The sequence below is a fragment of the Neodiprion pinetum genome, chromosome 7, assembly GCF_021155775.2.
Source record: "Neodiprion pinetum isolate iyNeoPine1 chromosome 7, iyNeoPine1.2, whole genome shotgun sequence".
NCBI classification, from domain to species: domain Eukaryota; kingdom Metazoa; phylum Arthropoda; class Insecta; order Hymenoptera; family Diprionidae; genus Neodiprion; species Neodiprion pinetum.
This window is the reverse complement of record NC_060238.1, coordinates 15,768,047-15,783,924: the sequence shown is the minus strand read 5'-3', so window position 1 is coordinate 15,783,924 and position 15,878 is coordinate 15,768,047.

Sequence of the window (15,878 nt, the reverse complement as noted above, 5' to 3'; positions counted from 1 at the left end):
CGCCGGTGAATAGTAGCGAGAATTGTGTTTCATTTTGGGATCCGATTCGGTGTGGATGAATTTGTTCTTCGCGATACACGATTAAACACATCTTCAAAATGTCCGCAGCTGCAGCTAATTCTGCTTCTCCGCCGTAAATTCCATTTTTATTCATATGTGATTTGTAATCACCAGGTCACCTAATCACAGCACCGTTTGACTCATTACCTGTAATAAAACCCGCAAATGTAGACCAATTATCCACTATATTTGATACGATACTCAGTCTCATCTCTGCGTGTCGATCTTGAGTGCTGTATACACAATACGCCAGCGCGCGAAAAAGACAATTCCCGTCGGGAATCATCTTGATAATTTTCGTTTGCATGTTCATTTTTAGCGTGTCAGAAACAGATACCTATAAAGATATTTCTCAAAAACTGTCATACACAGCCGATGACAGCTGTCAAAAGAAGTTTTGTTTGCTAGATGCTTTTTGTTTTGTTTTCGGCATCTCATCCCACCGCCAACTTCATGCGTATACTATTGTTATTATAATATTTTTTATACTATTGTTATTATAACCTTTTTAATACTATTGTTATTATAATCTTTTTATACCTGTTCATTTGTTCGAAACTTTTTTATTAGATAGAGTGACTTGGTTCTTGTGCATAGATATATGTAGATTTAATGAATGACACCGATACTTGTTGTAACAAGCCTTGTGTAGCGATAATAAACGTATGATCTGATTTGTTTAATTATGATGTGTGTTAATAAACGTCCTATTTCCTCAATCCACCTTGCACCCACCCGACACGTCCCGACAGACTCGATGATTCGGACTTTGAAAATTGTAGTTGTCAATGCGTGGAGACTGAAACCAGACACGTTCCGACAGACTCGATAATTTGGACTTGGAAAAATTTGGGGTCGTCAAGCCGCGATAACGGAAACCGGACACGTTCCGACAGACTGGACGATTTGGACGAAAATCTTGAGATTAATAGGGGCGCTGGAGTGGAAACCGGACACGTTCCGACAGACTCGATGATTTGGACGAAAAACTTGAGAATAATAGAAGCACGAGAGTGGAAATCGGACACGTTCCGACAGACTCAATGATTTGGACTCATAAAAATTTAGGGTCGTCGAACCGCGGGAGTGGAAACCGGACACATTCCGACAGACTGAACGATTTGGACAAAAAATTTGAGAATAATAGGGGCGCGGGAGTGGAAACCGGACACGTACCGACAGACTCGACGATTTTGACTGAAAATTTGAGTATTATAGGGGCGCGGGAGTGGAAACCGGACACGTTCCGACAGACTCGATTATTTGGACTTGAAAAATTTTCGAGCGTCGAGCCGCGTGCCGACTTCGTTTACGACAGGTCCGACTAGGATCCGACACGATCTTCTGTCCTTGTCTGGCGTATTCCGCACAGCATCGGAAATTGTGTCTGAAATGTGTCGATTCAGACTCTGATTCGACACATCTCTGTCGGAAAACGTAAGCAGGGTAGATGAGAAACACTTCGTACAATAATGACGCAGCTCGGCGCTTTGCCGGACAACTGGTCTAATAACTTTGACGCAGTTCGGCGCTTTGCCGGACAACTGGTGACCGCTCTTCGCGGTTCTCCAGTTTTATACTCTTCCAGAGCTGTTGTTGTAATATCCTGTCGACATCATTTCCCTGTTTGTGTATCCTGTTGTGGGTCATGCTTCTGGTATGCGTTGGTCAGCGTCCGTCATCTTTGTTTATTATTCTGGACGTTTGCAGGTCACGGTCGGTGTCGATGGTGGTCTCGATCAGCTGTCCGTTACAGTTGTTGTCATGATTTGTGTATGTCACGGGCATCGTTGATGTTGATGCGATCTCGAACAGCTGTCCGTTACAATACATGCATATTCGAAGGGGGAAACCGTAACAATATTATTAGCATGTCAGTTTCCTTTTTCATCCTTGTGAATCGGTTTGCTTTTGTGCATGTGTTTGATCAAACTGTTCATATTTTTTGGAATATATATACAGTAATGCTTTGATACTTGTTCGCTCTTCATTCCCCAACTCTCCCAACACCTGATTCATTTTGTTCCAAACATGATACGGGGATATAATTGCAGTCCTACCATAGATGATATTTGAGTAATCATCATGTCACCAAGAAATTTTGTTTTATGTAGAATTCGAACGACTTCTTGCTAATATCTACAGTCTACACGAGAGGAATTATTCGGAAATTTAATATTAGGCAGCCTTTCGATTTTACCTCGAATTATCCTTCTTGTGAATTAGAAAAACCGAATTCCATAAATTTGTAAATATTAATTAGCAAGCTTGAAACGGGAAAGTGCAGGAATTGATGTTGATGCTAAACAACTTTTTGCATCATCAACAGATTTAGGCAGTTGTACTGATTGTCGACATCTTTATTACATAATTAATATGAATAAGTGATACGCATTTTCGAAAATTCAACGATACAAGCTTATCATAGTAATTTTATGTTAATTTTAGGAAGAATATTTTAATAATTGGTGCATTGTCCATAACTGGTATGACTTCATTGATACTTGATTAAAAATTCGTATAATTAATATATTTGCGGAAGTAAAATTGAACTTTTTGTATTTTTGTTAACGATGAACCTTTAAATCATGTATCATTTGAAGATATCTTCTTTTAATGTACTTTCAAATTTAGTTTAATCTACATTTTTCAATCATTGATATTTTTATTTTATATTGTACAGTCACTGTTGGTTTTATCGCTAAATTATTCAATTATTGTTATCAATCAATTTACAGAACACAATTGTTCTCATCAATATCAATAAACCGCAATCACCACTTCTTTATTTCACAACTCAATGATCTTTCTTTGTATAATTCGGATGTCCCGTTTTCATTAAATTGAACAATGTCATCATCATTTTTATCGGCGATTGTTGTCATTACGACGCCAATATGTGTAGCCAACATTCAAATCGGGCGCCGTCAATAGTACTTCTTCGCCTTAACCTGAGACGGCGCTATTGGTATTTTCTGACATGTGCATGCGCAGCTAGTTTTTCACAAGTGAACGAACCAAACGGAGGATCGAACATCAGCAGCGAGGGACTATTCACTTGAGAAATTAGTTCTAAATCACTGGACATCACTGGAATTCGAGTTGTACTTTAATATTCAACACCACGTGGAAATCGGTAATATGCTGAATATCTCGAAACGTTTATGGGATATTCATACTACATTTCAATTTCTGTATTGATTCATAGATTCTATACCTTGTCAGAAGTAATAAAGTGTAAAATAAGGTTTTCACCAGTAAGCACCGCTCTGCCCAATAGCGAGAAACGAAAGTTACTCGTCAGTTGTGTGGGAGATCCATACAACTTTTCAATCTCAGTATTGATTCATTGATTTTATGCCTTGTCGTAGATAATAGATTAAAGGGTGAAGTAAGTTACTTTGCACTAGTAAGCACTGCTCTGCCCAAGAGCGAGAGACGAAAGCTACTCGTCAATTGTGTGGGAGAGCCACACCACTTTTCAATCTCAGTATTGATTTATTAATTTTATGCCTTGTCGTAGATAATAGATTAGAGGGTCAAGTAAGTTACTTTGCACCAGTAAGCACTGCTCTGCCCAAGAGCGAGAGACGAAAGCTACTCGTCAATTGTGTGGGAGAGCCACACCACTTTTCAATCTCAGTATTGATTTATTAATTTTATGCCTTGTCGTAGATAATAGATTAGAGGGTCAAGTAAGTTACTTTTCACCAGTAATCACCGCTCTGTCAGAACGAAAGAGACAAAAGTTTCGTCAGCTGTATGGTTAATCCGTACTACTTTTCTGTTTTTGTATTGATGCATAGATTCTATGCCTTGTCATAATTATTACAGTGTGAAATAAGTTTTTCACCAGTAATCACCGTTATGTCCAAGAGTGAGAGACGAAAGTTTCGTCAGATGTGTGGGGAACGTTTCTCCTACAAAAAAGTTGACATTTTAACAATGAAATCAAAGTTTGGTTTCTCGTCAACTTTACATTCGTCGAATCCAGAATTAACGTACATTTCTGTACGTAAATAATTTCCGAAGTAATCGGATCATGATTTTATGTAATCGATTGCATACATTGCGATGCTGATGAGCATAATTGTGAAAGATTCACGAATCTTCACAATGTAGCGGGCGTCTTCTATGCAGGTTTCTACTATTGAACCTAGTTAGAAGATACGTGCTGCGCCACCTAGTGGTGTGCGGAGGTACCCTGTTCTGCATTACTGCGCTGGAAGGGGGCCGGATCGGAGTTTTCAAGCATCTTTAAAAACACCTCAAAAGTACCTTAAGTTTGAAGATGAAGATTCAGTTTAAGCTGTACCGAACAAATGGTACTTGTGAGTCAAAGATAAATGTTATTGGGCGTCGGTTAATTGTACCAGAAAAAAAATTCATTTCAATTCATAAGAATCAGTAGGTATTCAGAGGCAGATTGGAATCGTTCTAGAGTGTTATGGTAGGCAGTATTATGGAATTTCAGTACGCGTATCAGAGGCGAAAATCTCAAAATTGCAAATCATTATAGATTAGTTTAAACGCCAGAAGCGTAGTATTTTACACTTTGGACTCCACTCAAATATGAAATAGTCAGCCTAGTCATACATTGAAAATCATCAACATTTATATCATGAAACCTGAATTCTTTAATAAAGAGTCTGGCAGTCCAAATAATGAAAAACGAATCTAAGGTCAACGTTCCAACAGTTACTTCCTGTTTTTTTCAAAGATTTATCCGAAATCAATTCTTATTATTTGACTTGACTGGACAGCTAGACTCTCCATCGGATAATTCTAATGTAAATTGCTAACAGCGAACTTGATATAAAACCTTCATATTCCTCACTACATTTTTTTTGTAAATTTAAATTATAATGGTTTTAACAGCTGGTTTAGCTGCTGTGCAACGTAAAGCAAATAAAATGAAGAATACCTCAGATCTGTCATCATATAATGGAGAACGTAATAGAGACTATATATCTATATATATATATAGCGTGTTTATGTGTGTATATTACACGACTTATTTTAGCCTAATTAGAACATACCTGGCCGTTTGTAATATTTCATGAAGAAATCATATTAATTATCAGCGAGAAAAATGCTAGAGCAGTGAATTCGAACATGTTTTTTGTGTGCCGTGTATTTGTATACGTAATAGAGTTCGTCGCTGAGGCACATTGGAGACTATATATCTATATATATATGTCGGAGAATGGCCAGATAACACTCGCGAACTTTGTGTTTTGCGTGTGGGACGCATGATGAACCACCTTTTTATTCTTTTACAAGATAAAAACGGAACTTAACTTATTGAACAAAGCTTTTTAAGAATTCAACGTTTATAACAAGAACCAAATTGCTCAATGTTTATTCTGTTATTGATCTTTGCCGTAGTTTCTCTGAGACCGAATAGAAGAAAGCGGTGATAATCCTCCTCGTTATTCATTTCATTATCCTTGACACGGCTAATCCTGACAATCACACGTCCTCGTGTGCTGTAATACAAAAATTAGAAGATATTTAGACCGTTCGGCCAACCTGATCATATTACCATTCCAAAAATCACGATGTGCTTTAACAAATCCATAAGTTATAACAAATTCCGTACTAAATAACAAGTCCGGTGACAAACTGTTGATAACACCCCATTTCATAGAAATCATCTTCTTTCCACAAGAGCAAGAACTACAATCTTCTCAAAAGACTTGCATTCCTCTCATGAGACTTATATTTTTATCCAAACATGTAATTTCCACACACATTGCCAATTACCAATTGGGCTTCACATATGTGACCGTATGACAACGTCAAGCCGTCCATACATCAACATTTCCACACACAGTCGCCTCATGCGACAGCACCACACCATTAGCCGTTACATTGCGCCATCTCCGCTCACCGAAATGAGTAAGGTTTTTTTTTTTGACTTGCAACTAATAAGCGTAATGAATGTGTGCACTAGGATCAAGCTCCAACCAAAGGGAATGACAATCATTTCCTACTCCAATATTCTGATGAATTTCTTATAACAGGTGCGCCAACAAGGATGTCACAGGTTATTAATCCAAAAATAACACATTAAATTTGTAATTTAATACCTTGAATACTCAATGATTCTTCAGAAGATTTATCAAAATCAATATCCAATTCTGAAGGTACAGAACAGTCAGGCATTGCTCGAAGACGGTCATGAGCGTATTTATACGTTCGATTACAATTTAGAGATTTTGAAATGTACCGATCTCCGTCTAACACTTCAATAACACGAAATGGCCCTTTAAATTTTGAATTCAATTTTGTTTGATTTCTTTCGTGATTTTCAATCAAAACATAATCCCCAACAGAAAATTTTTAAAATTTTTCCTTTCGGGCATCAAATCGCGATTTTTCAATTTGCGAGTTAATCTCAATCATATTGGCTGCTCGCTCTCTGATTTCCGATAAGTCAATTTCTTTTTCACAATCAGTAATCGGTAACAGATTCAACGGTCTGGCTACGCGACCAATCATCAATTCCAGAGGAGTAGCTTTAGTCGCACTACTGACGGAACAATTCAGTGCCAGTTGAATATCTCCAAGAGAATCCTGCCAAGATCTATTATTATCAACCTCAACAGAAGTGAGCATATTTTTAAGTGTACTCATAACACGTTCGACTTGACCATTGCCTCGACTAGTACCAGTAGCAATCAAATGAAGATTAATGCAATGGGAAGCACAAAAATCACGCAAATTTTTGTTTGCAAAACATCTCCCCTGATCAGCAATCACACGAACCGGTGCTCCAAATAATGTGACGATTGATTTTAAAGCTTTTATAGCACTTACAGCATCAATAGAAAGAGTATGGTAAAGAAAAACAAACTTAGTATAGGCATCAATAAACACAAAAACATATTCTTTAATATTACTTTTGCCACTAAGCTTTCCAGTAACATCAATATGAAGAGTATGCCAAGGAATACTCTTTGGGATTGGATGTAATTCAGCTTGAATTTTACCAGAAGTAGATTTGGAAATTCGGCAAGTAATGCAATTTTCGACAAATATTCGGACATATTTGGACATATTAGAAAACCAATAATGTTGGTAAGCCTTCTCTAAAGTTTTATGCCATCGCAAATGAATAATCGATTCATGAACATGATTTATTATAGACCACTGAAAAGCTTTAGGGATTATTGGTAAAATACGAGTGTCATTATTTCGCTGTATTTTTCTGAACAAAATTCCAGATTTAAGTTCGTATGTGTTAGAAACATTTGAGTCAAGCTCATCGTTTTCTAATTTAGAAATAAGATCACGAATTTCGGCATCCTTCTGCTGCTCCGCTCGTAACCAACCGTGAGAAATTTTTGAAAAATTTACACGTTTTTGCTCAACAGTTTCAACATTCAGTTTGTCATTCTCAGGTAAAGGATTTCGAGAAAAGAAATCTGCATGTGATAGATTTTTTCCTTCTCGATAAACAATATCAAAGTCGAATGACTGTAAAAATGCCCACCATCTATAAACTCTTGGGGATAAGTCAAGTTTTGCACGAGATGCCTTGAGAGAATTACAATCCGTAACTACTGTAAATTTTCTACCATGTAAATAATGCCGAAAATGCCTAATAGCATTCACAACAGCAAGTGTTTCCAATTCATACGAATGATATCGCGACTCTATTTCTGTAGTTCTTTTGCTAAAATAAGCTACAACATGGGCCTTTCCACCAACTTTTTGGATGAAAATTGCACCGTAACCAACTGAGCTAGCATTTGTATGTAATTCTATAGTAAAATTTGGATCAAAAATCATTAAAAGAGGAGAACTCGTCAGGTGAGAAACAATTTTTGTTCGAATTTCCTCAAATTCAGGTTTCCAATCAATCCTACCCTTTCCATTAGTAAGTTTATACAAAGGACAAACAAGTTTAGAAAACCCTTTTATAAATTGCCGAAAATACGAGGCAAGTCCAATAAATTGTCTAAGTTGAGTAACAGTTTGAGGAGGCGGGAGTGCAGTCAACGCGATAACCTTGCGAGGATTTGGTCGAATTTCTCCTGCCGAAACTTGATAACCAAGAAATTCTATTTTCGTTTTCAAAAATGAACATTTCTTTAGATTGACTGAAAATCCAGCTTCTGTCAAAGCCGCTAAAACAACTTCTAATTTTCGAATACCCTCAATAATTGTTTCTGACGGGATGAGAATATCATCCATATAACAAATAATAGACGTATTCACTAGATCTCCCAAAGCTTTGTTAATTGCTCGCTGAAAAACAGAAGGTGCATTTTTCAAACCAAAAGGCATTGCTAAATATTCGTACTGCCCGTCAGGAGTAACAAAAGCAGTCCGTTCAATAGAATCTGGGTGAATAGGAATTTGGTGGAAACCGCTAGCCATATCAAGAGATGTAAAATAATGAGCACCTCCTAGTCTATCTATCTGATCAGCAATAAGCGGTAACGGATATTTATCAGTCACCGTATTATTATTAAGCTCCCGATAATCAACACACATTCGATCAGAACCATCTTTTTTTTAACTAAAATAATGGGACTAGCAAAAGGAGAACAACTAGGTCTGATGACATTCTCCTCTTGTAATTCCTTGATTTTATCTCACACTATTTGACGTTCAACAGTCGAAAGACGATAAGGTCGTCTTTGCACGGTTCGGTTAGGATCTAGCAAACGAATTTCAAGTTGTCCGGTCATTACTCTAGATTTAGGTGTTCCTATGACGAAAGTTGAACGAAATTTGTTTAAAACATCAACCAAGAGACGTTTGTCAAGTTCAGAAACGTCTGTTTTTATTTCGTCAAAATTAAATGAATGATAGTCTACTTCAGAAACATTAACCCTCGGAATTCTTTTTAGAACTAAACTGTCAACTGTCATTTCTATTGAGTAACCAAGAGATAATATTTCTCTTCCAACAAGAATTTCAGTACTAAGAAAATCATCATGAATCACATGAAATAAAATTTCCAGGCAATGATCATTTATAGTCACTTGTGCCAAGATTTGAATGACACTTTGAATACTGGAAGGACCGATACCGGAAAGAATGACTACAAAGTTCTGACGTTTTCCTGAAAATTTTTTAGCAATGCTTTCTTTAATCAGAGAGCATTCAGCACCGGAATCAAAACAAAATGAAAACTTCTCACCGGAATGTAGTAACTCGCCAAAAGTCGGTTGAATAGAACACGAATTAACACGACGCTCCATTTGACCTTGAGCAAGGGTATTTTGTCCAGATCCAGAAGACTTCTTGCAGCTTGTAGAAACATGTCCAACTTCTCCACATTTGAAGCACGTCACAGAAGATTTCACAGCGGTGGAGGGTATTTTCTTTGAAAGATTTCCAAAGTTGTCCGGGATGGTGCTCAATGAACGACTTCGATACTCCGATATTTTGTGTCCAAATTTTCCACAGTGAAAACATTTTAATGAAGATACATAAGTTCTCAGTCGTTTGGAATCGAACGATGAGCCCTTTCTGGCTTGAGAAAAAGGAAAAGCTCTTTTTCGGTAATCAACTGCCATAAGTTCTTGTTGTAACTTCGTTCGAGAACTTATTTCCGTAGTAAGAGCCAAACGTTTTAAACGTGGATCCAACTGAGCCACATGAGAAAGAACAATCGAAACAGCAATTTTTTCGGAATTCATCAGTTGTAGTCGTGGAATAAGAACACTTAAAACTCGACTCGAATATGCAGCGATATTTTCATCTCCATTTGGCTGTCCAGAATATAACGAAAGTAACGTCGCCGCGGGAGTTTCAATAATTTCATACCGCGCGAGAAAAATGTTTTGAAATTGTTCCCAAGTCATTCCGTTAAATCTGATTTGAGGAAACCAAGATGCAGCTGATCCTCTCATAGCTTTACTCAACGCATTTACTAACTTGCTCCCTTGAAGTTCCTGTTCTTGCATACACAAGTTAGCTGTCGAGCACCAAGCTTGTGCATTGATATTTTACTCATCCGGATTGAATAGCGGAAAAGTAACTTCATTATGAGAATCAGCAGTTGGACTTTGCATTTTTCGAATTAACTCCATCATATTTTTATTTTGATTCTCGAACAAAATTTGCCAACGATCTTCCGAAGTATCAGAATTGCGTTGAGGAGTCTCGGACGGTAATTCTGAAATGGATGGTTCCGCGTCCCTTCGGTATCACACTTCTGATGTCGAAGAATGGCCAGATAACACTGGCGAACTTTGTGTTTTGCGTGTGGGACGCATGTTGAACCACCTTTTTATTTTTTTACAAGATAAAAACGGAACTTAACTTATTGAACAAAGCTTTTAAAATTCAACGTTTATAACAAGATCCAAAATGCTCAATGTTTATTCTGTTATTGATCTTTGCCGTAGTTTCTCTGGAGACCGAATAGAAGAAAGCGGTGATAATCCTTCTCGTTATTCATTTCATTATCCTTGACATATATATATAAAACGGAACTTAACTTATTGAACAAAGCTTTTAAAATTCAACGTTTATAACAAGATCCAAAATGCTTAATGTTTATTCTGTTATTGATCTTTGCCGTAGTTTCTCTGGAGACCGAATAGAAGAAAGCGGTGATAATCCTCCTCGTTATTCATTTCATTATCCTTGACATATATATATATATATACTACGGCAAAGATCAATAATCCTTCTCGTTATTCATTTCATTATCCTTGACATATATATATATATATATATATATATATATATGTCAAGGATAATGAAATGAATAACGAGGAGGATTATCACCGCTTTCTTCTATTCGGTCTCCAGAGAAACTACGGCAAAGATCAATAACAGAATAAACATTGAGCAATTTGGTTCTTGTTATAAACGTTGAATTCTTAAAAAGCTTTGTTCAATAAGTTAAGTTCCGTTTTTATCTTGTAAAAGAATAAAAAGGTGGTTCATCATGCGTCCCACACGCAAAACACAAAGTTCGCGAGTGTTATCTGGCCATTCTCCGACATCAGAAGTGTGATACCGAAGGGACGCGGAACCATCCATTTCAGAATTACCGTCCGAGACTCCTCAACGCAATTCTGATACTTCGGAAGATCGTTGGCAAATTTTGTTTGAGAATCAAAATAAAAATATGATGGAGTTAATTCGAAAAATGCAAAGTCCAACTGCTGATTCTCATCATGAAGTTACTTTTCCGCTATTCAATCCGGATGAGCAAAATATCAATGCACAAGCTTGGTGCTCGACAGCTAGCTTGTGTATGCAAGAACAGGAACTTCAAGGGAGCAAGTTAGTAAATGCGTTGAGTAAAGCTATGAAAGGATCAGCTGCATCTTGGTTTCCTCAAATCAGCTTTAACGGAATGACTTGGGAACAATTTAAAAACATTTTTCTCGCGCGATATGAAATTATTGAAACTCCCGCGGCGACGTTACTTTCGTTATATTCTGGACAGCCAAATGGAGATGAAAATATCGCTGCATATTCGAGTCGAGTTTTAAGTGTTCTTATTCCACGACTACAACTGATGAATTCCGAAAAAATTGCTGTTTCGATTGTTCTTTCTCATGTGGCTCAGTTGGATCCACGTTTAAAACGTTTGGCTCTTACTACGGAAATAAGTTCTCGAACGAAGTTACAACAAGAACTTATGGCAGTTGATTACCGAAAAAGAGCTTTTCCTTTTTCTCAAGCCAGAAAGGGCTCATCGTTCGATTCCAAACGACTGAGAACTTATGTATCTTCATTAAAATGTTTTCACTGTGGAAAATTTGGACACAAAATATCGGAGTATCGAAGTCGTTCATTGAGCACCATCCCGGACAACTTTGGAAATCTTTCAAAGAAAATACCCTCCACCGCTGTGAAATCTTCTGTGACGTGCTTCAAATGTGGAGAAGTTGGACATGTTTCTACAAGCTGCAAGAAGTCTTCTGGATCTGGACAAAATACCCTTGCTCAAGGTCAAATGGAGCGTCGTGTTAATTCGTGTTCTATTCAACCGACTTTTGGCGAGTTACTACATTCCGGTGAGAAGTTTTCATTTTGTTTTGATTCCGGTGCTGAATGCTCTCTGATTAAAGAAAGCATTGCTAAAAAATTTTCAGGAAAACGTCAGAACTTTGTAGTCATTCTTTCCGGTATCGGTCCTTCCAGTATTCAAAGTGTCATTCAAATCTTGGCACAAGTGACTATAAATGATCATTGCCTGGAAATTTTATTTCATGTGATTCATGATGATTTTCTTAGTACTGAAATTCTTGTTGGAAGAGAAATATTATCTCTTGGTTACTCAATAGAAATGACAGTTGACAGTTTAGTTCTAAAAAGAATTCCGAGGGTTAATGTTTCTGAAGTAGACTATCATTCATTTAATTTTGACGAAATAAAAACAGACGTTTCTGAACTTGACAAACGTCTCTTGGTTGATGTTTTAAACAAATTTCGTTCAACTTTCGTCATAGGAACACCTAAATCTAGAGTAATGACCGGACAACTTGAAATTCGTTTGCTAGATCCTAACCGAACCGTGCAAAGACGACCTTATCGTCTTTCGACTGTTGAACGTCAAATAGTGTGAGATAAAATCAAGGAATTACAAGAGGAGAATGTCATCAGACCTAGTTGTTCTCCTTTTGCTAGTCCCATTATTTTAGTTAAAAAAAAGATGGTTCTGATCGAATGTGTGTTGATTATCGGGAGCTTAATAATAATACGGTGACTGATAAATATCCGTTACCGCTTATTGCTGATCAGATAGATAGACTAGGAGGTGCTCATTATTTTACATCTCTTGATATGGCTAGCGGTTTCCACCAAATTCCTATTCACCCAGATTCTATTGAACGGACTGCTTTTGTTACTCCTGACGGGCAGTACGAATATTTAGCAATGCCTTTTGGTTTGAAAAATGCACCTTCTGTTTTTCAGCGAGCAATTAACAAAGCTTTGGGAGATCTAGTGAATACGTCTATTATTTGTTATATGGATGATATTCTCATCCCGTCAGAAACAATTATTGAGGGTATTCGAAAATTAGAAGTTGTTTTAGCGGCTTTGACAGAAGCTGGATTTTCAGTCAATCTAAAGAAATGTTCATTTTTGAAAACGAAAATAGAATTTCTTGGTTATCAAGTTTCGGCAGGAGAAATTCGACCAAATCCTCGCAAGGTTATCGCGTTGACTGCACTCCCGCCTCCTCAAACTGTTACTCAACTTAGACAATTTATTGGACTTGCCTCGTATTTTCGGCAATTTATAAAAGGGTTTTCTAAACTTGTTTGTCCTTTGTATAAACTTACTAATGGAAAGGGTAGGATTGATTGGAAACCTGAATTTGAGGAAATTCGAACAAAAATTGTTTCTCACCTGACGAGTTCTCCTCTTTTAATGATTTTTGATCCAAATTTTACTATAGAATTACATACAAATGCTAGCTCAGTTGGTTACGGTGCAATTTTCATCCAAAAAGTTGGTGGAAAGGCCCATGTTGTAGCTTATTTTAGCAAAAGAACTACAGAAATAGAGTCGCGATATCATTCGTATGAATTGGAAACACTTGCTGTTGTGAATGCTATTAGGCATTTTCGGCATTATTTACATGGTAGAAAATTTACAGTAGTTACGGATTGTAATTCTCTCAAGGCATCTCGTGCAAAACTTGACTTATCCCCAAGAGTTTATAGATGGTGGGCATTTTTACAGTCATTCGACTTTGATATTGTTTATCGAGAAGGAAAAAATCTATCACATGCAGATTTCTTTTCTCGAAATCCTTTACCTGAGAATGACAAACTGAATGTTGAAACTGTTGAGCAAAAACGTGTAAATTTTTCAAAAATTTCTCACGGTTGGTTACGAGCGGAGCAGCAGAAGGATGCCGAAATTCGTGATCTTATTTCTAAATTAGAAAACGATGAGCTTGACTCAAATGTTTCTAACACATACGAACTTAAATCTGGAATTTTGTTCAGAAAAATACAGCGAAATAATGACACTCGTATTTTACCAATAATCCCTAAAGCTTTTCAGTGGTCTATAATAAATCATGTTCATGAATCGATTATTCATTTGCGATGGCATAAAACTTTAGAGAAGGCTTACCAACATTATTGGTTTTCTAATATGTCCAAATATGTCCGAATATTTGTCGAAAATTGCATTACTTGCCGAATTTCCAAATCTACTTCTGGTAAAATTCAAGCTGAATTACATCCAATCCCAAAGAGTATTCCTTGGCATACTCTTCATATTGATGTTACTGGAAAGCTTAGTGGCAAAAGTAATATTAAAGAATATGTTTTTGTGTTTATTGATGCCTATACTAAGTTTGTTTTTCTTTACCATACTCTTTCTATTGATGCTGTAAGTGCTATAAAAGCTTTAAAATCAATCGTCACATTATTTGGAGCACCGGTTCGTGTGATTGCTGATCAGGGGAGATGTTTTGCAAACAAAAATTTGCGTGATTTTTGTGCTTCCCATTGCATTAATCTTCATTTGATTGCTACTGGTACTAGTCGAGGCAATGGTCAAGTCGAACGTGTTATGAGTACACTTAAAAATATGCTCACTTCTGTTGAGGTTGATAATAATAGATCTTGGCAGGATTCTCTTGGAGATATTCAACTGGCACTGAATTGTTCCGTCAGTAGTGCGACTAAAGCTACTCCTCTGGAATTGATGATTGGTCGCGTAGCCAGACCGTTGAATCTGTTACCGATTACTGATTGTGAAAAAGAAATTGACTTATCGGAAATCAGAGAGCGAGCAGCCAATATGATTGAGATTAACTCGCAAATTGAAAAATCGCGATTTGATGCCCGAAAGGAAAAATTTTAAAAATTTTCTGTTGGGGATTATGTTTTGATTGAAAATCACGAAAGAAATCAAACAAAATTGAATTCAAAATTTAAAGGGCCATTTCGTGTTATTGAAGTGTTAGACGGAGATCGGTACATTTCAAAATCTCTAAATTGTAATCGAACGTATAAATACGCTCATGACCGTCTTCGAGCAATGCCTGACTGTTCTGTACCTTCAGAATTGGATATTGATTTTGATAAATCTTCTGAAGAATCATTGAGTATTCAAGGTATTAAATTACAAATTTAATGTGTTATTTTTGGATTAATAACCTGTGACATCCTTGTTGGCGCACCTGTTATAAGAAATTCATCAGAATATTGGAGTAGGAAATGATTGTCATTCCCTTTGGTTGGAGCTTGATCCTAGTGCACACATTCATTACGCTTATTAGTTGCAAGTCAAAAAAAAAAACCCTACTCATTTCGGTGAGCGGAGATGGCGCAATGTAACTGCTAATGGTGTGGTGCTGTCGCATGAGGCGACTGTGTGTGGAAATGTTGATGTATGGACGGCTTGACGTTGTCATACGGTCACATATGTGAAGCCCAATTGGTAATTGGCAATGTGTGTGGAAATTACATGTTTGGGTAAAAATATAAGTCTCATGAGAGGAATGCAAGTCTTTTGAGAAGATTGTCGTTCTTGCTCTTGTGGAAAAAAGATGATTTTTATGAAATGGGGTGTTGTCAACAGTTTGTCACCGGACTTGTTATTTAGTACGGAATTTGTTAAAACTTATGGATTTGTTAAAGCACATCGTCTCTGATTTTTGGAATAGTAATATGATCAGGTTGACCGAACGGTGTAAATATCTTTTAATTTCTGTATTACAGCACACGAGGACGTGTGATTGTCAGGATTAGCCGTGTCAAGGATAATGAAATAAATAACGAGAAGGATTATCACCGCTTTCTTCTATTCGGTCTCCAGAGAAACTACGGCAAAGATCAATAACAGAATAAACGTTGAGCATGTTGGAT